This window comes from Macaca nemestrina, chromosome 15 (genome assembly GCF_043159975.1).
Source record: "Macaca nemestrina isolate mMacNem1 chromosome 15, mMacNem.hap1, whole genome shotgun sequence".
Taxonomy (NCBI): domain Eukaryota; kingdom Metazoa; phylum Chordata; class Mammalia; order Primates; family Cercopithecidae; genus Macaca; species Macaca nemestrina.
Genome location: NC_092139.1, coordinates 45,107,283 through 45,121,751, shown reverse-complemented (window position 1 = coordinate 45,121,751; position 14,469 = coordinate 45,107,283). Strand labels below are relative to the sequence as shown.

General features: G+C 38.0%; 1 long non-coding RNA gene across 4 annotated transcripts in view; it reads left to right on the top strand.

Annotated features, from left to right (window-relative positions):
• The first annotated feature begins 583 nt into the window (after positions 1-583).
• LOC105481514 (uncharacterized) overlaps positions 584-14,469 on the top strand; it is a 168,912-nt gene continuing 155,026 nt past the window's right edge. For all 4 annotated transcript variants that reach the window (XR_011613506.1, XR_986999.2, XR_011613504.1 and 1 more), the window contains exons 1-2: positions 584-717; positions 3,913-4,127. This is a non-coding gene — a long non-coding RNA (uncharacterized lncRNA). The remainder of the gene's footprint in view (positions 718-3,912; positions 4,128-14,469) is intronic.

Below are 14,469 nucleotides of genomic sequence, written 5' to 3'. Positions count from 1 at the left end.
TCTTATAAAATTTCTTGATAGCAGTTCTGCCATTCTTTGGGGGCAACAATGCATATTTGAAAATAAACATAATGGAAGATACATCCCTGGCTCCAACATAAATGTTTTGGTAGATAATGATTATAACTTATAGTCAGATGAGATATTTTTAACATGTCAGAAAACAGACCATCATATTTCAAGCTACAATCATTTATTCTCACCAGCATCTGTAGGTTAGCTGGGGTCAGTGGGGCTACAGTGGCCTTAGTTAGTAACTCTGCTTTAAGCTACAGGTCTGGCTTAACTGAGTTCCTCTCAGGGCTGTGCTCCACTCTGTTGTATGTGTATTTCTTCTGGAGTCCAGAATTGAGAGATAATGGCTGCCTGGGAGAAGCTCTTTATGGTACAGGGATGCTAAAAATCAAGCGGTACCTCATAAGACCTAGTCTGAGAATTGTCTCACTGTTACTTCTACCTGCATTCCATTGGTCAATAAAAGTCATATGGCCAAGTTCCAAAGCAGGAGTGGGGAACATTCCACTCATAATGAGGTCACAGAATGGGTGTGGGTACAGGGAGGGATACAGAATTGAGGCCAAAAATGCAACTGAATACAGCATATAACCTAAGTAAGCCCACAAAAAGTCCTACCTAGCAGGGGAGTATAGTCACACACGTATGTAAGTGCATACTTTCCGTAAAATATATATCAACATTTAAGACCATCCTAACAAGGTAATCTAATCTTTTTCAAAATTGGATTTCAATGGTGAATGACTTTGTAAAACTAAATTATAATGGATTTCACGTAATTGTTTCTAACTAGGGGTGCCAGGGGTGAGACTTCTTTCTGAAGATTTGGCACACTGCTGGTTCTCCTGTGTGAGTATTTCAATAACTCACACTTACGGAGATATTAAAAATTTTGTATTTGGCTTGAGAAACCGATTTTTGAAACACTATTCTTTTTCAAAATGTATTTCCTTTTCTTCATTTTGCCATTCATAGGAAAGCCCCAAAAATATTGATGAGGCTCAAGATGAGGTGGCAAAGAAAGGTTTTTGAAAGCATTTGGTTGGGCTGCTTCAGTTTCATTGAAGTGGGCTCTCCCTGGTGTGTTTTGGCAGGTTGGGATCTGGAGCTCTGCGTCTCATTCTAGGCAGATTATAGTTTGTTTTCCCCCCTCTGAAAAATCAGGCTGTTATTGCTGCTCACATTCAGGGTCTCTAGATGATCCAACTCTTCCTAGAATCTCAGAGAAATTATCCAATGGACTACAGGAACTTAAGAGACTCTATATTTTCCCCCATTTCACATCTCATTGCATAATGTGTAATCTCCTAGGAAGACTTCTTTCAGGGCCAGTGCCTGTCATTTACATACAATTGTGAGTCCCTTCTGTAAAATATTTCACCTGCAACATTTAGAAGAAACTGTTGTAGATGACAACAAAGAGACATGGGTGGATTTAAACTCTAGAACAGGAAGGGGCAGTAGAAAACTAAGCTATTTGTATGTTAAGATATTGAAATAAATACATACACGGTTATATATGTAACAGAAAATATAATTAGCAAATATATAAGCATATTACATGAAAATATGTTATATAATTTATAAAAATTAAGATGCAACATGTAAAAATACACTTACTGTAATAGGTATTATAGAAACATATGCAAACAAAAAGTTATTTATTTACGACACTTGTGTTGCCTATGGGAGTGAAAAGGATGAGGATGTTATATCAATATAACAAATAATTAAATAATAAGAGATATGGGGTGGTGATGTTAATATGCCAGGAAATTAAGAATATGATCAACTCAACCATCTATCCCTGAGATCAAAATAAAAAAAGAAAAGAAGGCATGAGGGAGAGAAGACAACAAGTAGGAAAGTAAAAAAGGAAATTCTGGATACCTATTACAACGTTTTTGGGTAGTGCCCTGGCTGGATGTAAAGAGCTACATAGGGGCTGGCTGACTGATGGAGCCACATCACCTACAAGAGTGCCTACCACATACTAAGCACTCAATGAATATTTGTTGAATTAAACTGCATTGAATTGAATTGCCTCAAGAAGATGAATTTATTTTCCTGCATTCTTGAATTTACTTCTTTTAGGCTGACCTTGTTCTTTCTGTGAAGATAACATATTAGAAAGTCAAATTGCACTTAGTAGAGACTACATTCTTTTTTTGTTTGGCAAGAATTCCTCCTCCTTTTTTTTCTTTTTTTTTTTTTTTCTGATAATTGCTCTCACATTTAGTTTGGAGAAGCACCTCACTCCGTTCTTATTCCATGTAGTTCAGATGAGGGTGATTTCTGCAACTCAATTATCTCTGGAGGCAGGAACATAACCTTGGCTCCAACATGGAAGTGGGGCATTTGGGGTTCAGGGGTGGTTATGTGATGTAGTTTGGGAAGATGTGAACTCAATTCTAGGAAAATATTTGATAAAAATTATACTTCTATGAGAATTTATAAAGTAAAATATACATTTGGGAATCTAGGACTGTCATGCATGAAGAAACCTTGCCTGAGCATTAGCCAATACTGAAAAAAGATAAGGTTTGCAAGATAAAGGAGGGAGAGGGTGTGGGTAGAGAGGGTGAGGGTGAGGAAGAGAGTGAGCTCTATCTTAGATCTTCTTTGCTTAAGCAAGAAATGTTTTTAATCACTTAGTTTGATGTCTTCACCAGTTAGAAATAGTGATTAACACATTCCAGAGTAATTACGTCCCCCTTGAAGTGCTTACCCTTCAGGTGTCTCCCCTAAAGACAAGAGCTCCACATATCCCTAGGCAGCCTAGCCCATCTCTGTATAGCTTGGGCTCTTAGGAAGTTTTATATGTCTGTCTTCCTTGAGCTTTCTGGTGTTGGTATCAGTTTTATACTTTATGGCTGCATAGAACATTTATGCTTCTTTCAGCTATCAGGTATCCTGTGAGTCTTTTCCACAGCAAAATACTTGCCTCATTCTTAGGTTAGATCTCCAGTATCCAAAGCAAATGCCATCAAGAACTTCCCTCACATAATGAGCCAGTTTTGCATTCCCTGCCTCATGTATACTATCTATATAAAAACAATATCAGTAACTATTGATCCATGATTTTTTTAAAAAAGCAAAACCTAATGTCTTTAAAATCAGTAAGCACATATTATGGCTTACCAAGTTGGCTGGGAGGCTCTTCTGGTCTTTACTGAGCTAATTGATATATTTGTGATCAGTTGAAGATGAAGCAGGCAGCTCAGCTGAGCTTGAATGAGCTGTCCGATACATTTGGGATACAACTGTCTGTAGACTGGTCAAGGATGGTCTTAGACTGAGGCAACTAGGCTCCCCTCTACGTGGTCTTTCACCCTCCAGCAGGTTAGCTTAGGCTTGTTCATGAGGTGGAGAGAGTTCTTTGAAAAATCAAAACATGCATGATCTCAGTAGGTCTAGCTCAAAGGTGTCACACTATTACTTCTGCCACTTTCTATTGGCTAGAGCAAGTCATGAGGCCAGCCAAGATTCCAGGATAGGAGAATTAGAGTTTGCCTGTTTATAGGAGTTGACATTGGGAGTGCTGCAAAGTCACATTGACAAGAGCATGGATTCAGGGTGGGGTGGAGAATTGGGGCCAGTTTTAGAGTCAATGTAGCACAGACTAAAAAACCAACAAACTCTAAAGAGTCTGATTTCATTGAATCACATTCTGTTTGCATCTAATCTCAAGATCTTAATCAGAATCAGGGGTAAATCAAGTAGATTTGGCAAACAATTACATCCTCCTTTTCAACACTAAGAAGAAAGTAGAAAACAGAAAGATCTAATATCTATTTCAAATTCACACTTGACTTAAGCACGTTGCATTGAATCAGAGTTTGGCTAAGGAAATAGAATAATGTTGGCTTCTTTTAAGATATATTGTTTTTTTCCAAGATGCATGACTAGAGACTTTTCCAGTGTGCCTCATCCACTTAGAAGAGTCAAAATAATGTGTAAACAATCACACTTTGAACATTAATCCAAGAAAGAACATGAGAGTTAAACAGAAAAGTAACATGAAAATACGGAGTCTGTGAAAGAGAAGAGCATGCAACCCACATGGTTGGGATTGACTGAAGACTGGATGTGAATCCTCAATATGGGAGATGGTGAGTGAGTGTCTCTTTGTGGTTCACTTTCCCACTGGAGAATTGTGCAATCCAGGCCATAAGAGAGCAGCTTGACTCTCTTAAGCATTGAAACTAACTTGGGGAGTGTCTGGGAGACTGTAAGAAGGAACTGTTCTGGGAAGTAGTCCATGAATGCCATCATACCTGGGCACCAAGAGTAGAACTTCATTCTTGATCCTAGCCCTTAGTAAACTGTGTAGGGTTCTTGGAGCTTGCAGCAGCATAAGTCTTTGGCATTAGAGAGACTTAGTCTGGGGCATGAAGAACTGGAGCTCAAGCAGGGGAGGAGATCCCATAGCCAGAAGTGAAATAAGAGTACAGCGTGGGCACCTGCCACTGGCACCAGAATCGGGCTCCCCCAACCCCTGGGACTAGATCAGGAGGAGAGTTGTTGGGGAGGTATAATATTGATCTGGGCAGTGACTCCTAAGACCAGGGCTTGTGGCAGACTAGAAGCAAATTGCAGTGACTACCTGACTATCCCAAGTGCCTGCCACAGTTGGTATGCGTGAGAAAGCTCAACCAGGTCTGGAGTGTGAGAGAGAATAGAATTCATTCCCACTGGCCAACACTCTGTCACTGGGACTGCACCTCTCTCCCATGCTGAGACCTTGGTGCAGCTGCAGTTACCCCTCACCCAAGCATTTTGCTAAGAGCCTGAGGACTGCCCTGCCACCGGTGTCATAGATGGTGCTTGCACCTATCACTGGGAGGCCTGAATGTAGTCTTCCCTAGTCCATTTCTGCCAGCTTCATGCCCACCACTCCACACACAAGCACTCCAAAATGGAGTGTGGGACCCAGGCCCTTGGGCATTCCACAACCCAACCCACCACCTGGGACACCTGGGTATCTTTCCTGGCTAACAGAGAGTAGGCATAAAACCTGCTGCCACCACCACAACTGGCTCTTACCTGAAAGTGCCACCTACTGTCCTGTCCTGGATATCAGTCCACACAGCCCGTTATAACTGCTAACACAATAGCACAGCACTCTGGAATGAGAATAGCTTCTAGTGACCACTGCTATCCCTATCACCATTGCCATCGTGGCTGCTGAGGAGGTTGTGAGCCTGCCCACACACTTGGCACACTGCTACTACACTTGCCATTTGATAAAGCCACCATACTAGGTTATTTGTAGCCAAGGAAACCATATAGAGTCTTTGCCACTGAATATACCCAGAAACAAAGCCAAATGGCTTACCTAGCATACATCATAGTTACATCTACAAGTGAAAAAAGATCCCCCTTCACATTTATAAAAGTAAATTTAAAAATAAGAGGAAGTGACTATTACTCAAGATATGAAGAAATCAGTGCAAAGGCACAGAAAAGTTGAAAAAAAGGTAACATCATCTTTAAATGATCACAATAATTCTCTACCAATCAGCCCTAACCAAAAAGAAATCTTTAAAATGCCAGATACATAATTAAAAATATTGATTTTAAGGAACCTCAAGGAGATGCAAGAGAAATCTCAAACCAATTCAAGTAAATCAGAAAATTAATTCAGGATAAGCATAAGAAATTTACCAAGTAGATAGATATCAAAAAAAAAAAAATTCTGGAACTGAAAGTTCATTAAAGGAATTACAGAATAAAGTCAAAAGCCCCAACAATAGACTAGATCAAGCAGAAGACAGAATCTCAGAACTTGAAAACAAGTCTTTTGAAATAATCCAGTCAGAACAAAAAAATTAAAAATTAAAAAAAGGCAAAAAGGAATGAACAAGGCCTAGAGCCTATGAGACATACGGAACTACATAAAGCAACCAAACTAATGAATTACTGGTATTCCTGATGGGGAAGGAAAACCAAAAAGTTTAGAAAACCTATCTAAGAGAGTAATTGACAAAAGCTTCCTAACTCTAGCAAGACATTTAGACATCCAAAGACAGAAAGCCCAATGATCTCCCAGCAAATACATTGCAACAAGAAACTCAGCCTGAAATATTGTCATCATATTGTGTAAAGTCAATTTGAAAGAGAATTTTAAAATCAGCAAGAGAAAAGCATCTAGTCACTGGAAAGGAAACACCATCAGACTAACAGTGGACTTCTCAGCAGGAACCTTACCAGCCAGAAGAGAATGGGATAGTATTTGCAAAGTACTAAAATTAAAACAAAACAAAACAAAAAATAGCCAGCGAAAATTTTTCTGTCCAGCTATATTAAGATACATGAAAAATAAATAAAGTATTTCCCAGGCAGGAGAATTTTGAGGAAACTTTTCACCACTAGACTGGCCCTACAAGAAATGCTCAAAGGAGTCCTAAACATGGAAATGAAAGCATGATATTTACCATAATAGAAACACACAAAAGTATAAAACTCAGAGGTCCTATAAAACAATCACATAAAGAAGGAAGAGAAAGGAATCAAATGACAACATGGCAGAATTCCACCAAACCACAAAGACAAACAGAAAATAAACAAAGAATGTCTAAAACCACTAGATAACAATTAACAACATGACAGGAACAAAACCTCATATATCAATATTAACCTTGACTATAAATAGATTAAATGCTTCACCTAAAAGATATGGATTGGAGGAATGGATAAAAAAAATGATTCAATTATATACTACTTACAAGAAACTTACCTTACCTGTAAAGACATATAGACTAAAAGTAAAGGGATAGAAAAAGGTATTTCTTACAAATGGAAACCCAAAAGTGAGCAAGAGTAGCTATACTTATATTAGATAAAGTAAACTTTCAATTAAAAGTAGTTACAAAAATGAAGGTCATTATGTAATGATAAAGGGATAATGTGAGCAAGAGGATATAACAATTCTAAATATATAAGCACCCAACACCAAAGCACCCAGATTAACAAAACAAATATTAGACATAAAGAAAGACAGAGAGTACAATACAATAATAGTGGAACTTCAACACCCCACTCACAGCAGTAGACAGATCATTGAGACAGAAAATCAACAACAACAACAAAAATACTGGACTTAATTTGTACTCTTGACCCAACGGACTTATCAGACATTTACAGAACATTCATCACAAGAACTGCAGAATATACATTATTCTCAGCATATAACACATTCTTTGAGACAGACCATATGTGAGGCCACTAAATAAGCCCCAACAAATTTTCAAAAATTGAAATCATATCAAGAATCTTCTCAGGTCACAGCAGAATAAAACTAGAAATCAATACCAAGAGGAACTTCCAAAACTATACAAATAGGAATTAACATGCTTCGAAATGATCTTACTGAAGAAAAAATTAAGATGGAAACTAAAAACAATTCTGAAATGAATGAAAATGGAAACAACATAGCAAAACAGTATAGTAAAAGCAGTGCTAACAGGAAGTTTATAGCATTAAATGCCTACAATAAAAAAGTAGAAAGCTCACAAATTAAACAGCCTAACATCACACCTCAAAGAACTAGAAGACAAAGCACAAACCAAACCCAAAGGGAGCAGAAGACATAACAAAGATCAGAGCGGAGCTAACTAGACACAAGAAACAAAACAAAACAAAAACCCACAAAGGCTCAATGAAGCAAATGTTGATGATTCGAAAACAACAAATTAAATTGATAAACTGCTAGCTAGACTAACCAAGAAGAGAGAAGATCCAAATTAATAAAAGCAGAAATAATAAAGGAGACATTACAGTTGATACCACAAAAAATACAAAAGATTATCAGAGACTATTATGAACAACGATATACGCTCACACTAAAAAATCTAGAGGAAATGGACAAATTGCTGAAAGCAAAAAAACCTCCCAAAATTGAACCAGAAAGAAATAGAAATGCTGGAGACTAATAACAAGTAGCAAGATTGAATCGGTAATACAAAAGTCCTATACCTCAAACAAAAGCCCAGGACCAGTTGAATTCACAGCCAAGTTCTACCAAACATAGAATGAAAAACTAATACCAAGTTTGCTAAAACTGTTCTAAAAAATTGAGGAGAAGAAATTTTCCCTAACTCATTCTATGAGATCAGTATCACTCTGACACCACAGTCAGACAAAAACGCCACAAAAAAAAGAAAGTTACAGACCAATATTTCTGATGAACATAGATGCAACAATCCTCAACAAAATACTAGCAAATTGAATCCAACAGTACATCAAAATGATAATATGCCACAATGAAATGGTTTTTATACCAGAGATGCAAGAATGGTTCGGCATACACAAATCAATAAATGTGATATATTAGATAAACAGAATTAAAGACAAAAACCATATGATTATCTCAACAAATGCAGAAAAAGCATCTGATAAAATTCAGCATCACTTTATGGTAAAAATCCACAACAAACTAGGCACAGAAGAAACATATCTCAAAATATTAATGGCCCTGTATGACAAACTCATAACTAACATGTTGAATGGGGAAAAGTTAATTGTGTTCCCTCTAAAAACTGAAACAATACAAGAATGCCCACTTTCACCTCTCCTATTCCACGTAGTACTGGAAGTCCTAGTCAGAGCAATCAGGCAAGAGGAAGTAAATAAAAGGCATCCCAATTGGAAAATAAGAAGTCAAATTACTTCTACTCCGCTGGACACGGTGGCTCACGCCTGTAATCCCAGCACTTTGGGAGGCTGAGGCGGACGGATCATGAGGTTAGGAGATCGAGACCATCCTGGCTAAACACGGTGAAACCCCGTCTCTACCAAAAATACAAAAAATTGGCCGGACTTGGTGGCGGGCGCCTGTAGTCCCAGTTACTCTGGAGGCTGAGGCAGGAGAATGGCGTGAACCCGGGAGGCGGAGCTTGCAGTGAGCCGAAATGGCGCCACTGCACTCCAGCCTGGGCGACAGAGTGAGACTCCGTCTCAAAAAAAAAAAAAAAAAAAATACTTCTACTCACCGATGATGTGATCTTATATGTAGAAAACCCTAAAGATTCCACCAAAAACACCTCTTAGATTTGCTAAATGAATTCAGTAAAGTTTCAGGATACAAAATCAATGTACAAAACTCAATAGCCTTTCTGTACACCAATAATCATGTAGCTGATAACCAAATCAAGAAGGTAATTCTATTTAAAATAGCTACAAGTAATAATAAAATAATCGGAATATATTTAACCCAGGAGTGAGAGATATTTACAATTACAAAAACCTACAAAACACTGATGAAAGAAATTATAGATGACACAAAAAATGAGAAAACATCTCATGCTTATAGGTTGGAATAATTAATATCATTAAAATAACGATGGTGCCCAAAGCAATTTACAGATTCAATGCAATTTCTATCAAAATACCAATGTCATTTTTGTATAAATTTCAAAAAATATTCTAAAATTCATATGGAACTAAAAGAGAGCCTGAATAGTCAAAGCCATCCTGAGTAAAACGAACAAAGCTAGAGGCATGACATTCCCTGACTTCATATTATACTACAAGGCTCTAGTAATCAAAACAGCATGATACTGGTATAAAAACAGAAACATAGATAACTGAAACAGAATAGATAATCCAGAAATAAAGCCACACAATTACAACTGATCTTTGACAAAATTGACAAGAACATACTCTAGGAAAAAACTCTCTTTTCAAGAAAGGTGATGGGAAAATTGGATTGCCATAGGCAGAAGAATGAAACTGGACTCTTATTTCTCACTATGTAACAAAACAACTCAAGATGAATTTAAGACTTAAATGTAAGATACAAATCTATAAACTTTTTAGAAGAAAACCTAGGGAAACTCTTCCAGACATTGGTCTAGGCAAAGAATTTATGACTAAGACCTTAATGGCTCAGACAACAAAACCAAAAAGAGACAAATGGGTGTTAATTAAACTCAAAAAGCTTTTACACAGCAAAAGAAATAACTGACAGAGAAAACAGACAACCTGCAGAATACAGGAAAATATTTGCAAACTGTATATCTGACAGGGAATTAATATCCAGAATTTGGAAGGAACTCAAAACAATTCAACATAACAAAATGACAAATAATCTCATTAAGGAGTGGGAAAGTGATGTGAATAGACACTTTTTGAAAGAAAACATACCAATGGTCAACAAACATATGAAAAAAATGCTCATCATAACTAACTTATCAGAGAAATGCAAATTAAAACCACATTCAGATATCATACCAATCAGGATGGCTATAATTAAAAAGACAAAAAATACAAGAGATATTGGTGAGGTTGCAGAGAAAAAGGAATATTTAGATATCATTGGTTGAACAGTAAATTATACAACCTTTATGGAAATCATAATGAATATTTTTCAAAAGACTAAAAATAGAACTACTGTTTGATTCAGCAGTCCCACTACTGGGTGTCTACCCAAAGGAAAAGAAATTGTGATATCAAGCATACTTGCATTTGTATGTTTATTTCAACACTATTCACAGTAGCACAGATATGGAATCAACCTAAGTGTTCATCGGTGGATGACTGGATAAAGAAGATGTGGTTTATATACACAATGGAACACTATTCAGCCATAAAAAGAATGAAATAATGTATTTTGCAGCAACACAGATGGAACTGGAGGCCATTATTTTAAATGAAACAATTCAGACACCAAAAGATGAATACCATTGAAAAATTATAAGAGGAAGTTAAATAATGTGTACACATGATTGTAGAGTATGGAATGATAGACATTGAATACTTAGAAAGGTGGTGAGCGGGAAGGGAGTGGAAGATGATAAATTATTTAATGGGCACTATCCATGTGAATGCAGTGATGAATACTCTAAAAGCCCTGACTTCATCACTATGCAACAAAATTACGCCTGAACTTCATAAATTTATAAAAATAATTTTTTTAAAGATGTGTTGAGTAAATACCTTCTATTTATTCCCCGGCAGAAGCAAGTTATCAGATTCAAACCTTGGAGATAAAATATTTGTAAATAACAAAGAATTGCTCCAATATTTTCAAAAGTAACTGTCCTCACGGCCATGTACTTAGGCCTGCATCAGCCAATGATTTAATGCTTAGCAGATTCCTTCAACTTATAATCAGCTGTTATCACATACAGGGTCTCTTCTCTAAAACACTCATTGATTCATCCTTTCATTCTACATATATTTTTTAAAGCACATCTTATATTGAGAAATATAGACAAGTCACTTCAATAATACACAAAATTAATGATTGTGACTTACTGTGCGAAGGCAAGGGGCAATTTAGCCTTTATTTATTTATTTATTTTCCTTGAAGAAATAACCAAACATAAGTGTGACTTTTGGGTTGGGAGTAGCCGGCCAAGTCTGCAATGACTAGATATAAATGACATGACAGGGATTCATATAATGTCTGCTGGGAACATGGGCTTCGTGTATCTTCCAGTCTAGCCTGGTATGGTGTTACTTGGGCTAAAGCTTGGAGCTTACCATTAGTCCTGAAGCCATCAAGCATTTGACTCTAAGATAGAATAATATTCTAGTGCCTGGTAGGAACAATAAAAAAAAAATTTTCATCAGTCTCTGGAATAAACAAAGTAGATGTATCTGTTGTTAACTTTGTTGGAATTTATTCCTGTGGAGTCTCTCAAAGTGAATGCACAGAACTAGGAAGACAATAAATTTAAGACTTGTGGAAATGTTGACTGTATATAATTTTGCCCTTTTATCTTACATTTTAAGAAACTTTGCATAATTTAAAAGGCAAGGGGTGAAGAGATCTGGTTTACATTAAAGCTTTTGCCTCATTCCACATTATAACCCTGGAGAATTCTCTCAACTGTTCTCAGTTTATTTACCAATAAGTAAATTGGAGATACTGAATACGTCAATCATGATTATTCTTCTTAAATTTCCAGGGCTATATATTTGTGTTGCTCATGGGAACCTCAGAACCACCATGATATTCTGAGAAGGTGGGCAGCTGTGGCTTCATTTTACACATGAGAATGAAAAGGTCATGGCCAAGGTGAATTTTATAAAAGTGGAATCTGACATAGGGACTTAGGTAGTCATTAAGAATCTTCCACCGATTTGATCCAACTCTTCTGCAGATTTCAACAGCATGTCGTTGTGTAGAGCTAATGGCTTCCACAGGTGCTTTGATCATAGTAAGATATTTAGTTAAGTTGCTACCACCCTAGGGAAATTGATTCCATCCAATAGGCCTTCCAGATGCAGGCGCTCTTTCAAATGCATGTAAGTGAACTAAACAAAGCCCTTTGGCCTAGTCATTAGTACAGTTACCATCACAGAGAAAGGAAGACACACAAAACCACAGTCAGTAAGACCTTGACTTCCTGGGGTCCTGGTTTCCTTACCTGTAAAATGAGAGGGTTAGACTAGATGACACTAAGGTTTCTGCCTATTCTGAAGTTCTGTGATCTCTTTTCTTAAATAAGATTAAAAATCAAGAGTCATAAATATTAGTAAATATGTCATATTTCTTCCCTTTCTATCGAAATTCAAGTGAAAATGTTGGTAGAGTCATAGGATACTAATTTATTTTATTCTCCATTCTAGTATTTTAGTTAGATATCTACATATTAAATACCTACTCTGTGGAAGATACTGAGACCACATAACTTTCTCTAAGTACTCCAATATGGAATATGGGCACTCTAGGACCAAAAATCACAATACTGAGGCTTATCAGAACTAGAGTTAGAGGTTCCTAGAAATAAAGTCAATCCAACAAAAGCTCCTCTCTGGAAAAGACCTCTCATGTGAAAGGATGGCTCTGGCTTTTGAATTGTGTAGTGAATACTCTTGGTATACATGTAATCCTCTTTGCCAAACCAGTGTACGTGGTTCCTCCAGCCACTGTGGTTGTTGAATTGCTTACACTTGTCCCCATCCTTATCTGAAGGATGGTTCTTGATCAAAAGTGCCAGCTTTCCCAGAGGTTTATCCACAACCCGGGGCATCCTATAGCTAATGATGAGGGGAAGTAGAGGCCAGCACCTTGTCTCAATTTGAGACAAACTTGGTACAATCCATGGCCCAGAGCCTCCCATGTGATCAGACTGAGGCTTGACTTCAGCTGAGACCACATCCCTGCCTAGCTCCTTCCATTCCTCTGCTTCTCTCTCTCTCTTGTCCTCTAAGAGACTTCCCTCAGGGAATCACATACACTCAAATTCCTTTCTCTGGATCTATTTCTAGGGAACTTGTGCTCAGATTCCAGAGCCACACAGCTCTTGCCTGGGATTCAAGCATTGCTGCCTGAGACTATTCCCAGGGTTTAAACATCTTCATAACTCCCTAAGCCTCTCCATATTGAGGAAGCTTCATGGAGTAAAGGGAGGCAGCCACCTACTGCCTCAAAAATGTGTGGGAATCCTTTAACTGTGGTGACAAATTCAGGAAATGGGACTTGGATGCTAAGTGGCAACCCTCTAGACCCCAGGCTGGCAAAGCAAATGAGGGCTGAGCAATGCCCTAAGATAATAAATCTCTGGTCTAGTCCATCATTAGACTAAATTGTCATTGGAGATGACATCTTGAGGGTAGGAGTCACTGGTGGTAGATTGTGGAACCACAAAGCCAGGATATCTATGTGAGGAAAGTACTAGAAGCTGGATTGCAAACATCAGACTCCTATTTACTTCTTTCTACTCCTGCATTGCTGCAAGAAAGTCTTTTCATAAGAAGGGCAGATGAAAACCAGCAAGAGCCTTTGAGGGAGGCTGGATTATATTTCCTAAGGCCTGGAAGGTGAGAGGATTCATGAGCATAAAGCATAAGTGAGTGCTGAAGAAAGACCTCACCTAGAAACCGCTTTCTTCCTGGCTTGAGAAGGAGGAGATAGAGGCAGAGATGAGATTGTGTGTGAAATGCAATAGGTAGCAGTGTGGGGAGGTGGCAGATCTGCAGAGAGAAAAGCAACCACGGAGTGTGTCTAAGGAGGAATTGTAGGCTGCCTCACAAAGGGTTGATGGAACCCCAAGCACACTGTAGAAACAGCAGAGACACTGGCCAGGGGAATTATAGAAGCTTAGAAGGTGGGCTGCTGAGACACATCCTGTGTGGGCTGATGAATGAAGACCAGACAGCCCCCCGTCTCTCTCACAGTGCCTGAGGAGGACTTAAAGCAAGGACTCTGGAGCCTAAGGCCTGGGTTCAAATATTAGCTCGGACATTTTTTATCTGTGTGTCCTTGGGGAGGTCAGTTTTGACATCTCTGAGTCTGCTCATCTGTAGAACAGAGATAATAGTACCTACCTTCTAGAATGGTAAGCGTCAACTGCTTTGTCTACATAAAGTATATAGAAGCGTCTGTGAATTAAAGGCCTTTGCACTGCTTAAGCTCCCAGAACTCTGACACTGCTCTGGCTTGAACTGTTTTCCCAGCTCAGAGAAGTGAGGTCTTAGAGACATACTTTACACTGAAAAAAA